This window comes from Panthera pardus, unplaced genomic scaffold, assembly GCF_024362965.1.
Source record: "Panthera pardus isolate Hobbes unplaced genomic scaffold, ASM2436296v1 HiC_scaffold_26, whole genome shotgun sequence".
Taxonomy (NCBI): Eukaryota; Metazoa; Chordata; class Mammalia; order Carnivora; family Felidae; genus Panthera; species Panthera pardus.
The window spans coordinates 13,556,567-13,580,017 of NW_026526832.1; the positions used below are offsets into that span (position 1 = coordinate 13,556,567).

At 38.1% G+C, this 23,451-nt stretch overlaps 1 long non-coding RNA gene across 1 annotated transcript in view; it reads right to left on the reverse strand.

Moving 5' to 3' along the window:
- Positions 1-19,856, reverse strand: part of LOC128773667 (uncharacterized) — a 68,209-nt gene extending 48,353 nt beyond the window's left edge. Inside the window, exons 1-2 of the long non-coding RNA XR_008418044.1 lie at positions 19,646-19,856; positions 13,209-13,384 (exon numbers count right to left, since the gene is read on the reverse strand). This is a non-coding gene — a long non-coding RNA (uncharacterized LOC128773667). The remainder of the gene's footprint in view (positions 1-13,208; positions 13,385-19,645) is intronic.
- Positions 19,857-23,451: the final 3,595 nt, after the last annotated feature.

Below are 23,451 nucleotides of genomic sequence, written 5' to 3' on the forward strand. Positions count from 1 at the left end.
ATATCAGTGGATCAGTCCTAGAAAGGAAGTGTAACATCTTCTGAGAAATGACAAAAAAGGAGCTAATGGGTGAAGATATAGAGAAAGCATTAGCTGAGAAAGAAGCTGAAGAAGTAAGTTGTCAACTAAAACATGGGACACCTAGTTACATTTACATTTCAGATATATAATGCATACTTTTTTAGTATAAGTATCTTCCTAATGTTGCCTGGGAAATACCTATACTTAAAAAATGGATAGTTTATATGCAATTCAAATTTAACTGGGCTCCTGTATTTTTCCTTGCCTAATCTAGCAACTCTATGAGGAAATTCACTTTTTATGATCCCTTTATATTCAGAGAAGCCAGCTATATGAAAACCTACTTGGGGAAGAGATGGAGACATGAAAGTGGGAAGGAGTGTTAACGGCCATGGTGAAGCTATGCATCATGATCTACTTACTCAGCATAGAATTTTCAAACAATTAGGTGAGAGACACTGACTTTCTAGGCCAAATGTTCTCTGGTGTTAAGGAATCAATTCAAATATTGAGGGTTCTTTGCACATCATCTTCCAGTAGGTCAACATCTAGCACTATTTTTCATTCTCATTTTCCACATTTAATTTCCTTCAATATTGAGACCAGAATTAGTTTCCTCAGTGTCCTTGGTGCCTAAGAAAATAAAATTCTTTTGATCTCAACTCAGGTCTAAGAAGTTCTTTTTAACTACCCTTCAGAGTATCCCAGACACTGAATTAAAGACTTCCCAGGATCCTTCTAAGAATGACTTTTTGCAATGTCTCTTAATGCCTTGTTTTGTTCTGCCTGGAAAAGTTCCTTTCTTAGTGGCTGGCCACTTGGAAATCTTCCTCCACCACCTGCTTGATTCTGCTCAGTTAATAATTCCTCATCTGGCTACTTCCAGGCATCTCTGATCCTGAGTATTCCCTCACCCACTGTATCGCACATTCTGAAAGCCCCAGGGTTTCTAAAGTCATACCCCCTCACATCTCCACCCCTGGGGTCACCACCTGGATGCCTGGCACACAGAATAGTTTCTTCAGTATTTGGGGGCTGACTACTTGGTCACCATACCCCAGGAGGTCAAAACACCATTCAGTTACAGCCTTATCATATGTTAAAGTTGTATTTAACTCCAATGGAAAAATACTTAATAAGTAACTTTCAGAAATTGTAGATGCAGGATGAGGAGATACACTGAAACTCTCAAACAACATGGTAGGCTATCTCTCTCCTGGAATGACTTGTCATGTAACACCCTAACTCTAAGTGCAATAGCTAGAAAAGTCTCCCTTATGAGGTTAAATTCCAGGAAGAATTTGTTCTAAGAGCACCTGATGCAACCTACCTAAGGGTTCATTTTTATCTTGATGCTTCTGGTAACTCTCTATTAATGTTTATGATACTCAACCCCACAACATATAATTGAACTATTCATGAAGCTTTAATCTTCTTTTTAGATTAGGAGGAAGTGCTAATTCATCAGAAAGAATGTCAGATTTGTAGTACACCAGACTTAAAAAAAAAAAAATCCCCAGTTTTCTGGTCACTTGAACACTGTCCTCTGAATCTTTAAACTTTTCAACTGAAGGCCAAACTCTGAGATGGGCTGTTGAAGAAGCTATTTTTAGAATGTATTTTAAAATCTCTCACCAGATGTCAAAACTCCATTTTTGAAGATTTCTGAGAGGAAATAAAATAATTATTTTTTGATTGCATAAAACACATGTGATTTTAAATATATAAAATATTAATTATAACTCTTTGAGGCAGAACCTTAAAAAATATGGGAGGAAGACAACAGGGACTGTCACCAGGTTCTCAAATTCTGCATCTGTGTCTATGAATTTGGTATTTCTCCAGTTACACTTAGGTACCCTGCCACTAAAATGGTATTCTTCCAACTTGAGGGAGGCAATTGTGAGGAAAAAAATAATTTTTTTTAATTTCAAATTATTTTTGTGCATGTATATGCATGTGAGAGACAGAGACAGAGAAGGAGACAGTATGTATTTGGTATTAGCTTCTATTCATATATACTAGAATATAATATAGATTATTTGACTAACATGAAATCCTATTTGAATTTAAGTAAAACAAGCCATCACAACCTTTTCTGTTTCTCTGCAAAGAACTTCAAGAGTCCAATGATCTCTGCTATCTGCTTGTAAAAAGACTGAAAAGAACATAGTCAGGGGCTAGGTTGACTCCTAGTTTTGCACTATTTCACTATGTGGCCTTAAGCAAGTTCATGTATTTCTATAGACCCTAATTTCCCCAAATATAAAATAAGGATTTGGGTTAGGTCAGTGGATTTTGAACTTTTTTTTTTAATTTAAGAAAGCAATTTTAAAATAAAATCGTACCAAGAAATATAAGATAAAAGCAAAACATCTTTGAAAGGTAGGGGTAAAAAGGAAGAGTCCAAAATCACCCAAAACTTTGTCTTGATAAAGACAAACTCTCATTCCCAGAAAATCCCACACAACCATTGTTATTACATATTATTTATGCCTATTTTAATCATGTGGCTAAATAAACTTTAAAATCTTCTCCAGTTTTATCAAGAAACTATTTTATTAAATGCAAATATACACCCTCTTGCACTGTTGGTGGGAATGCAAATTGGTGCAGCCACTCTGGAAAGCAGTGTGGAGGTTCCTCAGAAAATTAAAAATAGACCTACCCTATGACCCAGCAATAGCACTGCTAGGAATTTATCCAAGGGATACAGGAGTACTGATGCATAGGGGCACTTGTACCCCAATGTTTATAGCGGCACTCTCAACAATAGCCAAATTATGGAAAGAGCCTAAATGTCCATCAACTGATGAATGGATAAAGAAATTGTGGTTTATATACACAATGGAATACTACGTAGCAATGAGAAAGAATGAAATATGGCCTTTTGTAGCAACGTGGATGGAACTGGAGAGTGTGATGCTAAGTGAAATAAGCCATACAGAGAAAGACAGATACCATATGGTTTCACTCTTATGTGGATCCTGAGAAACAACAGAAACCCATGGGGGAGGGGAAGGGAAAAAAAAAAAAAAAAAGAGGTTAGAGTGGGAGAGAGCCAAAGCATAAGAGACTGTCAAAAACTGAGAACAAACTGAGGGTTGATGGGGGGTGGGAGGGAGGGGAGGGTGGGTGATGGGTATTGAGGAGGGCACCTTTTGGGATGACCACTGGGTGTTGTATGGAAACCAATTTGACAATAAATTTCATATATTGAAAAAATAAAATAAAATAAAATTTTCATTTAAAAAAATGCAAATATACTATAATAAAGATACTATATGTGGTCTATTGAGTCAATACAATTAAGCAAGACTGTAAATAAAATCCCACACATCACATGTCTGAATATTTAAGACTTAGTAATCAACATTTTTAGTCAAAATTATACAAATAGCTATTTTTTCCCTATAGGTGGGAATTTTCTCAACAAATGCTAAAAATGACAGCAATTCTAATAACACCCACATAATTGTGACCTTTTGGCTACAGCCTCCCTCACCATTATTCCCATAAGTCTGTCTACATTTATAAAGCCCTAGCTCTTATATTAAACCCCTTCATTCCCCTCCTATTTGAATCAAGATTGGAATGATGTTGGTATGGGAAAATGAAAATGTTCTAAGAATAAGGATCTGAATTGGTTCTCTGATTGATTAAATCTAAAAACAGCAATGATGCCACAAAGGTTATGTAACTTTGGAGAATTGAATAGACTCTTAAGAGTACACTCATCTAAAGTATATTTAAGGCAAAGCATATGGCAGAGAAAAAAAAGAAGCAAACACAGGAAGCATTGGGGGCCAACAGACTTGCAGGCTCAGCCACTCAGGTTCCTTTCTGAACCACCCAGGATGAGCCTCATTTCTGGACTATGAGCCACCATACATCTGGATATGTATGAGAATTCTCAGTTCAGGAGAGGTCTGGCAAAAATTTCCAAAATTTCTATGCCCTATTTATCCTAGAGACAAACCCAGGTTATGTAACTGGTTAAACCAGCCATAAGTCATCCAACCTGCATGTCCCTAAAGAACATTAAAAAACTGGCCCTGGCCTCTACCAAGGAAATTTTGCACTTTTAACAGCACATTAAAAAATCACTACCTAGCCTATCTCAACCTTATCTTGCCTAAGTGTCAATACCAGACTTCAGATTTCCCAGAGATAAGCAGAGATCTGTCCCTGTCCAAAAGCAAGCTAATTGTATTTTACAAAAACCTCATTGGCACAGGAAAATAAGACACGGGTAGCCTTTGACATGGACTGGTAAAACAAACAAACAAAATACTGCATTCTGGAGAACTACAGAGATTAACGCCACTGTCAAGGACACGAAAAATGGCGGCGAGGTTATGTCTATCAAAATCCACATCAACTCACCTCTCTGGACTATGCAGAAGCCAGATGAATCTTAGAGAATTACAATGGATTATCATAAATTAATCAAGGAGTGACTCCAATAGCAGCTACTGTTCCAGCAAATCAGCACAACCCGTAACACCTGATGTGAAGTTAGTGCTTTGGTACAATTTTTTCTCTCTCTATTCCTTTAAGAAATGAAGGAATTGCAACAAACTTCCTCCGCCTTCATTCAGGAATACATTAACTTTCCAGTCTACAGTTTCAATATAGGCTGTATGGAAGTTGACCATCTGGCCATTTCACAGATTATGACGTAAATTCACTAAATTGAATGCAGACCAACCTGGTGAGCAAAAAATAACAAGTACCCTAGATCAGTATAACTCAAAGTGTAGTCTGCAGACCAATTTGTCACTAATATGCAATAGGTTAATTATAAAAATTTACAGTAAGATATAAAAATTTAGAGGGGCGCCTGGGTGGCTCAGTTGATTAAGCGTCCGACTTTGGCTCAGGTCATGATCTCACAGTCCATGGGTTCAAGCCCTGCATCAGGCTCTGTGCTGACAGCTCAGAGTTATCAGCTCCCTCTATCTCTACCCCCCCCCCACTCATGTTCTGTCGCTCTCTGACTCTCAAAAATAAATAATTAAAAATTTAAACGAAGTATTTAGAAATTATATAGAAATTTGATAGCATAATTTCTTGGACCTAATATTAAAAAATTTAAACTTGTATGTCCTATGTGTTTATAATTTTATTCTTTAGCTATTCATTTTTTGCTGTATTTTACAAAAGTAGCAGTCTTGAAATGAAGTGGAAATTTTAAAAGAAAAAAGAAAAAAAAAAAAGTTGGAGAAATATTGCCCAAAGCAGGGATCAACAAACTATTGGGAGCCTGTTTTTACATGGCCCATGAGCCAAGAACGATTGTTTATATTTTAAAGAATTGTTAGAAGGAGAAGGAAAAGAAGGAGGGGGAAGAAGAGGAGAAGAAGAAGGAGGAATAGTAGTAGTGCTATTGTGACAAAGAATGTTATATATGTTATATGATCTACTAAGCCTAAAATATTTAATATCTGGCCCTTCACAGAAAAACTGTTTCCAATCCCTACCCTAGATACCTTGGTAAGACACATGTATGACAAAGCATAAGAAATAAACCCCTCAGTAACTCAGAGTTCTGTAACTTGAGTAAGGTTTCTAGAGTTCCAATGCACGTCAACATATCAGATCTGAGGTGAGGGACAAGCTGGTAGATCTGGAACCTACTACCACTAAGAAAGAAACACCATGCCTACTAGGCCTCTTGTTTCTTTTTTTTTTTCTTTTTAGTTTATTTATTTAGTTAGTTTATTTATTTAGTTAGTTAGTTAGTTTATTTATTTTATTGAGAGAGAGAGAGCAAGCACATGCAAAAGAGTTGGGGAGAGGCAGAGAGAGAGAGAGAGATGCAGAGAGAGAATCCCAAGCAGACTCCACTCTGTCAGCTCAGAGCCTGACACAGGGCTCAAATTCATAAACCATGAGATCATGACCTGAGCCAAAATCAAGAGCCAGACACTTAAGCAACTGAGCCACGCACGCACCCCAAGGACTCCTTGAATTTTGAAGACAACATATGTCAGATTTGGGCATGAAAGTTGCTTGGACATATTTACCAAGTAACTTATACGATTTCTACTTTTTAGTGGAGTCCAGAGAGCAGGCCCTGCCATGGGTCCACACCCATGCAAGCCTCTCTGCTTCTTGTGCCTTATAATGAAGCTGTTCCCACGGTACATGAGGTATCTGTGATGGATATGGTGCATGGAGTCCTTGGCATGGCACTATTGATGAATCATCATGCAGACCCTTGGGATTCTAGAGTAACTCATGCCCTCTTCTGCAGAAGGCAGAACCATCCTCCTCTGAAACACAGCTTCTTTTGTACTTGGAGCCCTGAATAACTGATAGGAGCCACAGAGTTACTATGGAACCCAACCTGTTCATCACATGCAGTGGTATCTGAATCACGAAGCCATAAACACTGATGAGGGTGGCAGCAGTCCATCACCAAGTGTTAGTGGCATATGAGAAACTGGGCTCCAGATGGTCCTGAAGGCACACATAAGCTGCATGAGCATGTCTCTCAGGGTGCCTACTTCTGTTTCATTGCCTCTTCTCCCTCACCTTACATGTGGCTTCATGGAGACTCCCCTATTACCAGTTCACCACGACAAAACAGTTGGGCACGGTTCACAAATGGTCCCAAAAGATAATCTAAAACCACCCAAAAATGGAAGGCAGTAGTGGCCTTTGAAGGGTCGTTGTTTCATGGATATCTTCCCTGTAGATAGAATTTTGAGTTGTTATTTGGTTTGTCCAGAAGACAAGATTGCCTAGGAAATGGAAATATAAATCCACACTTTTATGTGTGCAGACACCGACAATTTAGCTGAGTGAGTGGTCAAGGATTTGAAAAGAGCCAGATTCAAAAATTGAAAATCTGCTTAGGAGAAAAGGTATGTGGACAGATCTTTCAAGAAGGTCACAGAGTTTGAGGGGTATTGTGTCTCATGTAACCACAGCAGCACAAACAGCAGAGGAGACTTCAACAATCAGATGTATGAAACGTTCCATTTTGTGAGTAGTATCATGGCTGGAGTTATGGACATTATGTAGAGTCTCAAACATAAGAATTTGCATTCACCACAGCTAATGTGGCTATATCCACTGCTAAGGGAACAATTTATCACTTCATCAGTTCTGAGTCCCCAGTAGGTAGGAAACTATGATAAACTTGCTTCGGGCAAAGGGGACTATCAGTAATGGAAGTCAGAAGTTGTGAGTATCAAGAATGGCCATGCAACAAGTTGTAGAAAAAGGGCTAGTAACTGTCTATATTTTCTTTATTCTTTGATATATATACATTTGCATAAATTAACCTTCTTCTCCATCCTCCATTGTTAAATATAAAATATGCTCCTATGGGTTGACTCTACATTTCAATATTCAAGTCATAGAATATCAGAAGTGGATAAAATGGCATAGGAGCCTTTATACTTTCCCTTACAGGAGAATGAATGTGTCTGCACTTGAATCAAGGTTAGTTGTATTAGACTAGTTAGAAATGAGACATTATATTTGTCATCATTCAGAAATTAAATGAAGGGGCTGCTTGGGTGGCTCAGTCGGTTGACTTTTCGAATCTTGGTTTTCAGCTCAGGTAATGATATCATGGGGCCTTGCACTGGACTCTGCCCTGACAGGGCAGAGCCTGCTTGGGATTCTATCTCTGCCTCTCCCTCACTCCCATGCACACGCTCGCTCTCTCTCTCTCTCTCTCTCTCTCTCAAAACAAATAAACTTAAAAAAAAAAGAAATTAAATACAGGGAGAAGTGCTGAGTTGGTAAAGGGGTCAATTTTGTTGAATTGCTTTTTGTTAACTTAGTACAGCACTATCCCCTCCTTTGCAATGCAGAAGATTAGCCAAGAACTATATTTTTGAAGATCTCCTATTTTGTATGGCTTTGGGTTAGAGCTGGCCAATGAGGGAAACTCTCGTGATATTTTGAAGGCAGACTAGAGAAGAAATTCTTGAGATCTCTTAGAAGTTCATAGAAACCCAATTCATGATATTCTTGGGACTTCGTGATAACAAGATTGATGGCTGGATGAGGGATATTCAGGACTTCCCAGGCATCCCAGATGCACCCATATTTTTGTGATTGTCTGACAGTTGGTAGGAGCTTTCCCAAAGATGCCGAGGTTGCAGCAGTTTCCTGGCTGCAATCACACACTTTTAAGAATCACACACTTTAGTGCTTCAGGCTGAGGTCATAGTGACTATTCCTGCTGTAGACTTCCCAGCACTCACTCTCTCCACTCTTGCCACAATCATGTAAACTCGAATTCCTTTGATTGATATTTTCTTCCCCATAATACCTAAAGTGGCTCTGTTTTCCTCACTAAATCCAGATAGATACAAAATTATTTGCCTTTCCTTTTATCTGTGTACCTTTTCCCCTCAAATTCTCTCTGATTTCCAAAAGCACAGTCCATCTGTGATGACACTGGCGGAAGCATGACTCACAAACTTTTATGGCATTTGGATATGGCTACCTTTTGTTTTGAAAATATAGGGCAAGATATGGAGAGGTACTTCTCCGAGACCTGAACAGTATTATGCCATGAGAACGAATGTTCATAGTTTTTCAGACTGCACTGTGCCCATGCTGAGTCCTGAATCCCAAGCAACAGAAATTATCACATGTTCTTAAATGAATATAGTCTCTGTGTGTTTGTGTGACACACAGGGACCTCTAAAGTTCAGGGCCTCCAGTGGTGGGTCTGTCTTGTCCCAATCTAAAGGCAGTTCTAAGAGTGAGGGTCATCAGTCCAGGAAGACTGCAAAGGAACATACATAGATGTTATGTCTTCTAGTCTATATGTTGCCATCATTTTAAAAGCTGCCACGGTGAGAAACTGGAATGTATTGCTTACACATTTATGTAAAGCCACTGAAATACATGGAGTGATTCATTCATGTTGTTGCATAAATAAAAGCAACTGACATGAAATTAGTCACAAGAGCACTAAGTCACACTTTCCCTTTATTACTTACATCAGAGGCCCAAAGGTATATATACCCTCAGGGTGATTCACTGGTGGTAAAAAAGCCCACCAACTATTTTAGGCCTTTTAGAATTATACATCAAAAATGCTTATAATAAATATGCTTAAAGTAGCCAGTGGAGAAACCAACCAAGCTACATAAATGCTGCAGTGCATTTGTGGGACATTTCCTACTGAATCTGTGTTATCTAAGCCCATACAGAAGACATCAATTTCTGTCCCAGCAGTAAAGAAGATTTCAGGTTCATTTTAATCCTAAGATTAAAGGGATAGAGGAGATGCTGAGAGATCTTCAAGTTCATCAAGATTAGACTTAAATTGTTCCAAGGAGAACAGAATCCAATCTCTTTAGACTCTCTAGGGAAGGGATATTCAACTTCCTCTGCTACTATTCTCACTGTTGGGTATCATTTGAATGCTTCCTTATAACTCTAACATAAATCAATTCTGTTGCTATTTCCTGTCCTTTGTCCCACACCAGATAGGACAGTTTACATCCTCTTTGTCAATGAATGCTTTGAGATTAATCTATATGTATATAAAATGCATATGTGACCCTGAAGCCTAGATTCATTTCTGCAACACCCATCTTATGAGCACCTCCTACGTTACTGTTTCTGTGCTAAGCACTGGGAAAGAAACAAAAGAAGTTCATAACCTAAACTGTGAACCTAAAACCACATTTAACCTTTGTAGCTCTTTATGGTTTATAAAGTGCTTTCATTCTCTTGATAACATTTGAACTTTGTAAAACTCATCTAACATTTTCCAGGATTACTCTCTCAGTAATACAACCCGAGACATAACAAAGAAGTGAGGGATCTTGGCTGTTATCCCATATCTTTCAATTCTTTGTCCAAGGCTCTTTCTATTATGCCTGTTTTATGAATACTCTTCTCAGTGAAATGAAGGCTGAAGCCATCACCCAGCACATCTGAGATGCAAGTCTGGACCCCATTGCTGCAATCAGTCAATCCAGGTATCAATCTTGCCATCCAACTTATTCATCCTACATGTTCAGTATAAGAAGACATACGTATCCAAAGTATAGTGAATGGTATGTTTTCTGAACATTTCATGGGAAATGAAGGAGAGGGTACAGATAATCTACTAGGACTTAGTAGAAATTAGAAGAGACTATTTTTCCCCAGTTTTTTTTTTTTTTTTTTTTTTTGTGGCCACTTAGCCAATCAGTGGTCCATTTTTCCTTGCTCTCCTTTAGTTTCTTCTGTTTTGTTGCAGCAGTATCTATACTGCCCACAAGTGATCCTCACTACTCCATGAAACAATCCTGGCAGGTATACTCAAATACCCATTTTGACCGGGGTGCTGTAATTAGAGATCATTTGGTTGTGAGTAACAAAAAATAGTCTTAAACTTCCTTAAACAAAAATCATAATTATGACCACTTCATTCCCACCACATACCAAAACAGGAAGTGGAAAAGCCGGTCACAAGGTTACTTTACAATTTCTCCAAGCACTGACTCAGTGGATGCCACATTACTATCACCCTCTGCAGAATAGTTTTCTCTGCTTCTCCCAGCAGAATTAAGATGCTTCATGAAAGCCAGACAGCAACTTTAACTTTAAGCACCTACCAGAAACTGCCAACAGTTCTCACATCCTGTGAGAAAAAAATCTGGTTGACTCAGCATATGCCAGCCAAGTCAGATGCCCAATAAACCATGGCCCTAATTATATAACCCATTTCTACCTGGCAGAAGTGATGCAGTTGTATCAAGATACAATTGTCTCAAAAAAGGGGCCTTGGAATCTGACTTCAGCTCAGGTCATGATCTCACAGTTTATGAGGTCAAGTCCCACACTGGGTGAGCTCAAGCCCTGCTTTGGGTAAAACACAAGCCCTGGATGAGCCTTGCTTCTCTCTCAATCCCTCTCTCTCTCTGCCCCTCATTCACTTGCACCCTTTCTCTCCCCCACCCCACAAAAAAATAAACAAAAATAAACTTGGATACAACTGACAAATGGGCAAAACATATACATAAGCCAAACATTTAAAGCCTATACTTCTGGGGCACCTGGGTGGCTCAGTCAGTTAAATGTCCAACTCTGGCTCAGGTCATGATCTCATGGTTCATGAGTTCGAGTCTCGCATCGGGCTCTGTGTTCACAGCTCAGAGCCTGGAGCCTGCTTTGGATTCTATGTCTCCCTCTCTGTCTCTATGTCTCTCTGCCCTTCCTCCACTCATGCTCTCTCTCTCTCTCTCTCTCTCTCTCTCTCTCTCTCTCTCTCTTTCTCAAAAATAAATATTTAAAAAAATCTAAAGCCTATACTTCTGAATTTGAGAGATCAATATCTATTCAATCAGTTAGCTCTTCAGTCAACAAATAGAAGTTTTTGCTCTGCAGAAGGCTCCATGGTGAAGAAATAAAGACTCAAACATGTATCCTGCACAAAGACAATCTGTCTAGTAGAGTAAAGAGTACAGACAAATAAGATAGAATGCCGTGTTTCTCTAACGAGACCATCTCAGTGTGCCAGTGATTCCATGGAAGTTCTTTATGACAATTTTAAAATACTGCCTTTGTATTTTGTTAGGAGTCTAAAAATATAATCTATTCTGGATTACCTAGATAAATACCTAGTAAACCATGTTTTGCCACAGACTTTCATTGGTTAAGTCTGATTGGTGTCTATTTATTTACGACGTAAATAAATAAAAATAAAATTAAAATAAAATAAAATGATCACCTTAAGTAACCACTTTAACTTTGAACTATTTAATCAAACATTTCTTACACTGGGATCCAGGTATATTTTGGGGGCCTTGAGGTTCCTCAAGTTTAAGAAGCACTGATATAAGGAGAAAGTTAGTAAAGTGTTGCCAGTTAGTGAACCTCTTGTATGAATTATGTATTTTTAGAAAGATTTTATAAAATTTATATAAATTTAACCTTAAAGTAATCACTTGAAGTTGGTTATTATCCTTATTGTGTAGGTAAGGAAACTAAAGTCTGTAAAAGCTAAGCAGTTTTTCCAAAGGTCACAGAGATGGCCAAGTAGGAGCCATAATGATAATCCAAGTATACCTCGTACTATCTCATCTATATCTTTTCTTCTACATCATGTTGGCTAAGGAGAGGGAACATTCATATACTATACTCCATACTTTTATATGGTATCTAGGTACTGAGAAGGTAATTCTGGCAAAATCAGAAAAGCTAAAAACCATAGGGGCATCTAGAGAACAAAGATTATTTGAATCTGGCAAATGTAGTAGGCATGAAAGTAGGGTTGCCAGATTTAGCAAATAAAAATATAGGACACTCAGTCTCAGTTACACTTAAATTTCAGATAAACAATGAGTCATTTTTATAGTATGAATGTTTTCCATATACATATATGTGTGTGTGTGTGTGTGTGTGTGTGTGTGTGTGTGTGTGTGTATATATATATATATATATATATATATATATATATAGGATACATTCATACCAAAAAATGACTCATTGCTTATCTGAAATTCAAATTAACTGTATATCCTATATACTAATCTGGCAATCCTCCATGAAAGGAGGTAGGTGGGTGTAAGCAGGAGTGGTAGAGATAAATGGAGCTGAAGACTGTCAAATGGCTAAGATTAGACTTTATTCTCCAGACAAAGGGGAATCAATTGGAATATCTGAGGGAAACAGCAACATGATCAGATTTGTGTTTCAGGAAGATTAATCTGTCTGGAAAAGGTAAAACAAATTAGAAACATGAAGTGTTAGAGGTAGCAGTTCAGAGGAGAGGAATGAAAACCTGAATTATGGGAGTGGCAGTAGGATAGAGGTGCTGAGGTAGATCTGAGTGACGTAACAGAGGTAGCATCATCACATTAGGTAAGCCCAAAGTGGCCAGCGAAATGTGCCTATCTGGATTTGTAGAACTAACAAACTCCTTTGGAAAAAAAAATAGGTACCATTGTCAATATTTCTATTTTAAAACACGTGCTTGAAATGCCTCTTGGATTGTTTCCCCCACATTTGGGTGTCATTTTCCCCAGAAGCTATGTAAACAGCTCAGACTCAATCCTGAGTTCCTACACTAAATTCATGAAGTAGTTTTTCATCATGACAGTGAACCCAGAGCACACACTCAAGAGGCATATGATGGATTGAGGACAGCTTTGAGCTGCCAGTGGGAATGAAAAACAGAAGACTGAAGACTGCAGCACACCAGAGAGAAACTTTACCTTTTAGTTGTTTTTTATCAAGCATGAAGTTTGTCTTTCGCCCCAGGACTGCAGTGTTTTCCACACGGGCATAGTGGTTTATGGTCACAGTGTGGGTACCCTCCAGAGGTTACTTAAGTCATCCATCAGAGCCAGTCTTCAGTTGTCACATGGCCATCAAACAGACACCACACATACTGAAAAAGAACAGAATGTGGAGGCAGTCTTAGAATCTTTTAAAATTCTTTTTTTTTCTCATTTATTCAGATAATATTTATCACTATGCTCTAGAGCAGCGTCATCAAACTAAAGCCCACAAGCCAAATGTGACCTCTAGGCTGTTTTTATAAATAAAGTTTTATTGGAACACAGCCAAGTCCATTTGTTTAGCTGCTTTTAAGCCCCAATGACAGAAATCTCATGTCTTGCAAAGTCAGGAAACTTTCCCAAATAGACAGTAAACATTTGAGGCTTTCTGGGACCATTCAGTTGGTGTCAGAACTACTCTAGTCTGCATAAAAGAGTAAAAGCAACCATAGACAATGTGTAAATAAATGGTCATGGCTGTATTCCAATATAATTTTATTTACAAAAGCAGGAGGTCAACCTGCAGCCATAATTTGTTATTCCCTAGTCTATACCATAGAGTGTCTCTGGTTTATGCCTCTAGAAAATGCAGTAATAATTTCCCTCAAGAACTAACCAATGCTGGCTCAGTATTTTCTTTCTCTCTACTAGTATAGACACAGAAGTTTGACAAAACATATTTTATTTGTTTTGGTTTCTCCATTTGATGACTTATCTCTCTCAGAAATACAATGTCAACATATCACAATTAAATCTCAAATTCATTTTATTCTCATTCAAATATTTGATTAATTAGTATGTGTTGCCAAGAAAAGAAAACATTTTCATACACTTCTCAAACTCATTTGACTGGAGACATTTTATGATGTTTTGTTTTATTTTGTTTTGTTTCAACATATACTTGGGTAAATTGGGTTATTTGAGTTTGGATGTAGAGTCTACCACATGATGACCTATTGCTGGCAGTTGGAAAGGAAAATAAATGACCATTTAGTAGGCACACTCTGAATGCACCCATTGCTACATCCTGAGTGATATCCATTTTATGTGGAATAATAAGTTACTAGTAATAATCCAATCACAGAAACCACAGTGGTAATTTGATCAGGGAAACTTGAATATCAGGAATTATTAACGAGTATGCAGGGAATGAGTATTTTACTAGTAAAACATAAGAGAATACTAAAGAATACAGTAAAAGTAGACACAGGAGCAGCCACTACCAATGGGGCTAAAGGAGAGTACCCAAGGAAGAAACCACCTCACAACGGGGCTCCACCAGGGCTGAGATTCAGATTTCCTTGGAGGGTATGGCTGTGGCCCACCGGATGACTGGTTTGTTGAGTGCCTGCAGGCTGGGACTGGCAAGCAAAAAACCAACCACCCACTGAGGTGCCAAGATTTTCATGGAAGGCACCCACTGGGGTACCCACAGGACTTGCTAGGAAGCTCCCCAGTGAGATACCTGCAGATTCACTCAGGAACCACCCACTAGGATCCTGGAGAAACTACCTAGGAAGCCACAAGCTGGCCACTATGCCCTAGGAGCAAGAGAAAAGGCAAGGTGCTGAAACTGGAAGAGATGTCCCTCCAGCGCCCTCTACTGACAAGGCCTAGCATTGTGCAAGGTGATGAATGTATTATAGAGTTCAGCTCATGTATCACAAAGCAAGGCAAGGAAGGATGGATTCTAAGCTAAAAGTTAATAATTGATGATTGACATGAAAAACAATTGCAATTCACAAATATGGCCTGCAAAATCATTAATTAATCAATATACTATATTCTAGTAAAAATCCATTCATGTACCTTAATATCTCCCATATGCCAGGAACTACCCCTAAGCTCTGAATGTACACTCTCCTCTGGACTTAGTGTAGATGTCTGTTATCCACTGTGTGTTTGGCCCTAAAATTAATATGTTGAACCCTCTAACCTCCATGCTGTACTGTGACACAAAAGCACGTCATTATTTCCAGGGTTTGTCCCATGATTTCTAAATTTGTATCTTTGCTAGTGCTTTTTTCTTCAACCCTTCAAAATAAAAGATTTGATGAAATGCTACCTATTATTTAAGGTCTGGTTCAAAGTCACAGCCTTCACTGTCTGCCTTAAATTTTCCATCTGAAATTTTTATCTCTATTCTGGGGCCCATGGTACCATGTGCCAGGTTCTGTTATAGGTGCTCGGTATATAGTTGATTAAGACAAAACCCTCCATATAGCGATTCACTGGAAGTGGATGAAACAGACAATAATGAATGAAATAGGAGAAAAACTCAGACAGTATGACCCCGGAAGCCAGTGAGAAAGTGCAAAATAGAAGGAATGATCATCAATGCCAAATGCTACTGAGAAATTTGATAATAGAAAAACTGAAGAGACCACTGAGCCTGGAAAAATGGAAGTATCCTTTATAAGAGTTATTTTGGCAGAATAGTGAAAACAAAAGCCCAATTGGAGTGGATCAAAGAGACAATGAGAGATGAGGAAGAGACAGTCAGTGGGTAGAGACAGCTTTTGTTTTGCTATAAGAGGGAGCAAATGGGATGACTGCTTGATCTAAGGTGAATGCTTTCCTATATTTTTAAGGGGAAAGACTTTATAGCATGATTTTATATTTACAGAAGATATCTACAAGAGAAAAACTAGTAAGATGCAAAGAGAAGTCTTTAAAGAAGTAATATATCTAATAGGCAACTACAGAAACTATAGGTTAGAATGGTGCTAGTTTAATCATGAAACAAGAAGAAAAAGAGAGGAGATAAGGATGCAAGCATAGAAAGAGATTTGGGGAGGGAAAAGAAGTCTATTCTGATAGATTCTAGTTTTTCAGGGAAGTAAGGAATAAAATTTGGGGGAGGATTGTTAGAGTTTGGAAGACAAGGAGGTATAAACGGGTCATCTCAGAAAATAAGGTGAATTTGCTCGGCTGGCCATGAGGCGTTGCTGATGTATTTGAGAATTTAACATTGATTAGGCAGCGTGGTTGTGTCTTTTTCTCCAACTACACTCTGATGCTTGAGTGCAGAGGTGAGGTATCTGGAGAGTTGTGTTTAATCAATATAGAGATATTGTAAAGTAAGTATGACAGGAAAAGGGAAGGGAAAGGAGTTGAAGATATATTTAAGGGAATATTTAGTGTAATGGAGCATGTGTTCTGATCTAGATGATCAGGGAAGAGAGTATATGAGGAAAGGAATGAGTAATGTAAAAGCTACTCAGTAATAGAACTCCCAGCGGGGTCAAAGAATGGATTAAAACAGGGCACTGGAATGGTACGGTTATTCCTTACAACAAGGTGTAAAATATAATGATGGAATTGGGTAGCTGGAGTGGGATGGTGAAAAAGATTCTTGAGACTGGGGGTTAAAGAAATTTTATCCTATCTAATGGCATTAAATACTGCCCAGTCCTAGAGAGACAGGTATACATGTATATTTTCCAAAATTTAAGTTTATAGCACCTTAATGTATCAGTAATTTTTCTCACATCACTCAGGGGTCAAAAAATTAAAAATTAAAGGTAAATAAATTATCTAACTGTTCTGTTTATTAAGTAGTTAGGTCCAAATAACTTAATAAATGTTTAAGTCTTTTTTTAATTTAAAAAACATTTTTTTAATGTTTATTTATTTTTTGAGAGACAGATGGAGTGTGAGCAGGGGAGGAGCGGAGAGAGAGGGAGACACAGAATCTAAAGCAGGCTCCAGGCTGCACAGACCCCGACGTGGGGCTCGAACTCATGAACCATGAGATCGTGACGTGAGCTGAAGTCAGTTGCTTAACTGACTGAGCCACCCAGGAGCCCCAATAAATATTTAAGTCTTAACAACTTAGTATTTGTTTGAAAAAATACCCATAAATTAAAAGAGAAAATAATATTTGGGCTAACTGAATAGATACATAAATTATCCCAATGAAGAGAGTGTAATGTCTTGGGAAAAAGTGATCTCTTGACTAACTTGGAAATGTGATAATGCACTGCTGGCATCCACTCTCCCTTAGTACTGTGGCCACAGCCTGGGAACCCAGGTTTCCAGTCCAAGGATTGATCCCATTTGGTGTGTCCACATCTGGCATGGAGAGCCGGTTGTTGTTGTTAATTTTCTGCTTGGGATAAGTATCAAGAAGAAAGGGTTCAAGAAGAAAAGCAATGTAAATAGGTTCACACAGGAAGATTTTTACTAGTTCTGGTTTCCTTTTCCTATTGGTAATAATAATAGCAATAAAATCAACTATTTGCTGACTCACTGTAGTCTTTACTTTCCCTTACACTCTCCCCATCCAACTGATTGCCCAGACCCACATGGATTTAGTCTGTTATTACTGCCTCCTAATTGAGCTCTCCTTTTGCAATCTCATCTAACATTTTAGAACTTCTTGGCTTTCTGCTTAAAGATTCCTATAAAACTGTCTGATTTCCTTTTTGCACAGGTGATTCTGTCTGAGTTCTTCCTTTCTTCTGGAATGTTCCCAGCCCTATTCCTACCTGTCAAAATTGTTTCATTTCTTAGAAGCCAATTTCAAATACAGCCTTTCCCATGAAGATTTTCTTGTTGCTTCATTAAATAAATATATTCATTCCCTATTCCGATCTCCTCCTCCTCCTCCTACATTTCATACTTCCCTAATATCAATAACCATGCCCAGCAGTATTATATTCCTTTGTCTACTATACTGAGAAAACAACCAGCTGATAAGCAATTCATAGACTGTGACCATATTTTAGGGAATGAGTCTAGTACAGAGATGATATATTAGACCTGAAGGTGGGGGATGATGCCTAGATGCTCTCCTTGGTAAAGGTCATCTTCAGGCCTTAATTTCTGATTCAGTGAACTGCCTCACATACAAAATGACTAACATAGTGTTTAGCTCATAATAGGTGCCAAATAAATATCAGTTGTTGGTTTTTTTTAATAACATCTTCAGAATCCTCCTGGCCCCTCACACACAGAATGCACAGCATTTTTCATTCAACAGAAACCCATGGGGGAGGGGAAGAAAAAAAAAAAAAAAAGAGGTTAGAGTGGGAGAGAGCCAAAGCATAAGAGACTATCAAAAACTGAGAACAAACTGAGGGTTGATGGGGGGTGGGAGGGAGGGGAGGGTGGGTGATGGGTATTGAGGAGGGCACCTTTTGGGATGAGCACTGGGTGTTGTATGGAAACCAATTTGACAATAAACTTCATATATTGAGGAAAAAAAAAAAGTTGCCATACTAGGAACTCAGTATAATCAACTGAATGATCCTATTTGAATCTCTAATATGGCAAAATCTTTAAAGGATTAAATTTCCAAATCTCAGTGTCTCCCATAAGGGAGACATAATGAACCTAGTGTGTCCCGACTTGAGGAGGGAATAGTGAGAGAGACAGAGTATGTGTAAAAGAGAGAGAGGAAGAGAAAGGGGCATGTTGGGGAGAGGGATTCCTTTTCTAAACCGTAAATTCTAAAATCAGACCATTATTTTGATTTTGTATTTCTGTTTCTTAGTCTGTTCAGTATTTTTTCTTAATCTGTTCAGATTTTAGGTGGAACCATATTTGTTCTTTTTTTGTTTTGGTTTGCTTTATACTAACCTTTATTAGTTTTCTCTTAGTTTTATTTGTCCTCTCATTTTGCATTATTTCCAAATCCAATGTAATTACTACTGTCAAATAGAAATTCTACTTATGCTTTCATTTAAAAAATCAGAAGTTACTTAAACACCACAAATTGACCTAATTAAACAAGAAATGAAATTATAAAAATTGTGCATAAGTTGAATCTGTGTTAATTGAATGAATGAATAAATATTGGGTTAAGTGTTCTCTAATTTAATCCTTGAGGAATAAATCCATTCCTAAATATCTGGGCAAAGTGAATAATTTTTACATTGATATATCTTTTTCTTTCTAATGCAGGTTTTCACACATCAGATTTGTTTCATGCGGGATAAATCTTTTATCTCATTCCTTCCTACTTGAAATTCATTTCCATAATGACAAAATATATGCGCTGGCTTCTGAAAAAATAAAAACCATGTTTAATGAAACAAATAAAGGAGATAAATCATGAGCTGCATGAATAAATTCAGTCTACAGTTTAGAAAGGGCAGCCAAATCAAGTGCCCATCTCATATCCATTTGGAAAAGCCTTCTCTGAACACAGAAAAGAAATATAACTCTATTAAAACCTCAGACACAGGCTGCTAACCAGTTGAATACAATTTTATAGATTTTTTTATACTTGAATATGGAGAGGCTTTTGACTGTCATTTCTTCTACAAGATTTGTATAAATGAGGGATGACCGGTTGCATTGTGATATACAAATGCATTGTTCAATCTACTACTTTAGCAGTTTTGCTATGATGATGTAAAACTTACCATGACATTTCCCTTGACATAAATGCAGATCTATAAACCAGAGATTACATCTTCAAGATCACAGAGGGTTGGAGCTAACGGGATCAGAGAGACGGCTTAGTGTAATCTTTCCTTTTGTATTTTAGGATATCAAGACCCAGAGAAGTAATGACACAACCAAGATCATCCATGGTTGTTGATGTCTACACCACAGTAACTTTAGGACTCTGTCTCTTCCTTTGTCCCACAGCTGAAAACAGAAAAGGAAAATTCTAGTGCTTTCAAAATCCAACATTGAAGCTATTTTTTCCCATAATGTTACTTGAGCTACTTTGGGGTAGTTTTTGCTTGTTTGTTGTTACATAAAGGATCTTATTTTCTCAAACAAACAAACAAAAACTAAGGTGTTGTCTCAGGAACGTTTTCAAAAATAAGTGGGAAAATATATGTTGAGCATTAATATATACTGAACAGATTGCAAAGACACTGAGGAAAATCTAAAAAGAAATCATAATTTTAATAACTCCTTTTATGGAGCTTAAAATTAAAAGAAACAACTAAAATGATTATCATCTCGTAAGTGGAATAACCAGGCATTTGGGTACCCTGCAACCACAGGCTCCAAGCATCATCCTGACCAAACCTCCTAAAAGAGTCCTCTCGGATGGAGATGGAAACCAATGCTTCCCATGATTTACCAATTCACACTTTGTTCTTCAGTGAACTAAGCAACAGGAGTGTTGTCACTGTGATTTGCAGCAAAATATGTTCTCAAGATGAATACAGATACCTAGGTCAAGAATTTAATACTTACAGATTGCTTCCCTCTTGAGATCCACTCAGATTAGAAGGAATGAGGTCCTCATGTCAAGGTTTTATTTCCTTGTAACCGGCAGCCCCCACATGCTTCCCTGACTGCCATGGTACTCACCTGTCAGCCCCACTCTACACTTGTCAGCCCCTCCCTGACAGGTATACAGGAGCAAGCAAAACCCAGGGATGACTCATGCAGCCTCTCCCTGGAGTCAGTGGTAAGTAGTTCTTTGTTGATTCTGCTCACTGGTCTGTTATTTCCCTTCTGTTCAGATCCCTAGCTCCTGTTACCTCAACCACTCTTATCCTTGATTCTCATTCTTTTTTAGCACAAGCATTTATACCTCTAGAGTTTTACTAAAACTGTTCCCCTTAATTAAGAGAACTCACGTAGCTCTTTCTCCTCCATATAAGTTCAGTGTTTTAACAGGTCCAGTTAGACAGTCCCATCTCTTCAAGAAAACCCATCTCTTGATTTCTTAAAAATAAGAAAGTCCTTATTATTTGGCTCTAGCATATACTCTCTTACATTGATTCCTCCTGAAGGCAAAAGCTTTTTCCCTTGCCTCTATTGTTGTTGTTGTGTTTTGAACATTTACAGTAAGTGTTGGGTAGTAATTATGAGGCTCTTCCTCACTTCCTTTGTCCTTTTCATCATTTCCCTACCAGAGCTTCACTATTGTCTTACAAATGTAGAGCCAACTCTTCCCTACTTGTTTAGGCCCTGAGCTATTCTAAAAATTCCAGCCTTCATTCTTCTAGAGAATGGTGTTAACTCACAAGATGGCCCTTCCAGCAGAAGTTTGAGAATCACTGATCCGCTATCAGCTGGCTTCTGGCTCTTCTCACTGCGTCCTAGACCCAGCTTTGTCTGGTATTTTAGTACAGTTACCACTTGTCCTTCTGCTCGCCCGTATTCCAAAGGTTTCCTGCTTTCTTTGTTACTCTGTATTTATGACTTTTTAAAGAATCACTTTGTGGGGAACCTGGCTGGCTCAGTTGCTAGACTATCAAGTCCCACGTTGGGAGTGAAGCCAACTTAAATAAATAAATAATCACTTTGTTATTGTATTACTAGTATTTGGGTGGAAAGCATTTCAGTCTGCTAGTTTACTCATCTGTTGCGATACTGTGACAAACAAAAACCTTGGCAGGTCAGCATACTCTGAGGGACATGAGTACTGGAGGCAGCAAGGTCAGGCAGAAGGATGAAAACCTTTGGAGGCAGAGAAACCAGGATCAAATCCTAGCTTTGCCATTACCAGCCAGCTAATTTGGGCCAAGTTAAAGTATCCAAGCTTCAGCTTTCTCATCTGTAAAACAGACATAGTATGCATTTTTCAGATTCCTTAGAAAACTGGGTGAAACAATATCTGTAAATTTCCTGGAGCTTTTGAACTTGAGTTCTGACTCACAAATGTTAATTTCATTTTATTTTCTTGAAAGCACATCTAAAGCTATGGTACTCAAAAGGTTTGTGGACAAGCAGCATCTGTATCACCCAGGAGCTTATTTTAAATATAAAATTTCAGATCCCACCCTAGACCTGTTGAATTAGAATCTACATTTTATCAAGATCCCTAGGACATTTGTATGCATATTTTTACACATATGAAAGTCTAAGAAGCCCTGTTCTAGAGGCATTCTTATGAACTGGCAGCTGTTGGGATGAGACAGAATTGAAGGCAATAGGGAGGTCTATTAACACAGCTCCGGAACATTCTGGGGAAGATTCAAAAGTTCTGGTGACAAAATTGTGGGTAGTACCCTTATCATTTAAAAGCATAATCTTCTTCCAGGTTTTACTCTGTCCCATTAATAAGTTCAATTGCAGATCATAGAGCCTACTAAGTCTTGTGACAGATATATTGACTAGATGCAGTCCCAGTGCTCCACCGCCATGCAATTCATAGGGATGGCTCCATGGCAGGTGGGTAACATCCAACCAGTATTGTGTCTCAAAAAAGCCTTTCCTTTGGCACCTGCAAAACGAATTGTTAGATCTACAGCAGCCCATGAGTGTAATTCTTTGTGCCTGAGCCCAACATACACATAGGCAGAGGATTCCTAGGTCTATTGACCCTGTTTGGAAGATGACCTAGCCCTTGTGCTACAGTCAGAATTTATCCCTAAAGCTGTACTTTCAATTTCCAGGGTCTTGTAATGATGCATTCTCACAGGCTCAAGTATTTTGAGAGCTGCTAGAAATATCAAATGTGGATCAGTCAAGAAATAGTGTTGGAGGAAGCAACCACACACTGTACATAAAAGAAAATCCCACAACTCGCCTTCTAAGAAATCTATGAAATTTTAGTGCTCAAGGCTGCTGATTCCATTTAAGAATGTTGGCATACAATGCTGTATAGTGGTTTCAGGTGTACAACACAGTGATTGAAGAGTTCAATACATTAAGCTACACTCACAATGGTAAGTATAATTACCACTTGTCACTGTACATTATTACTACAATGTTATTGACTATATTCCCATGCTGTACTTTTCATCCCTGTGACTTATTTATTCTATACCTGGAAGTTTGCACCTGCTATTCCCCTTAACTTATTTTTCTATTACTCCCAACACCCACTCCCTCCCACCAACCACCAAAGTTCTCTGTATTTATGATTCTGTTTCTGTTTTTTGTTTGTTCATTTTTTTAGATTCCACATATAAGTGAAATCATATGGTTTGTCTTTCTGTGTCTTTCTTATTTGTCTTTCTCTGTCTGACTTATTTCACTTAGCGTAATACTCAGTAGGCCCATCTGTGTCATCCCACATGGCAAGATCTCATTCTTTTTATAGCTGAGTAATATTTCATTGTGCATATACACCACCTCTTCTTTATCTGTTCATCTACTGATGGACAGCTTCCATATCCTGGCTATTGTAAATAATGCTGCAATAAAGATAGGGGTGGATATATCTTTTCAAAGTAGTGTTTTCACTTTCTTTGGGTAAATAGTAGTGGAATTACTGGATCAGAGGGTGATCCTATTTTTAATTTTTTGAGGA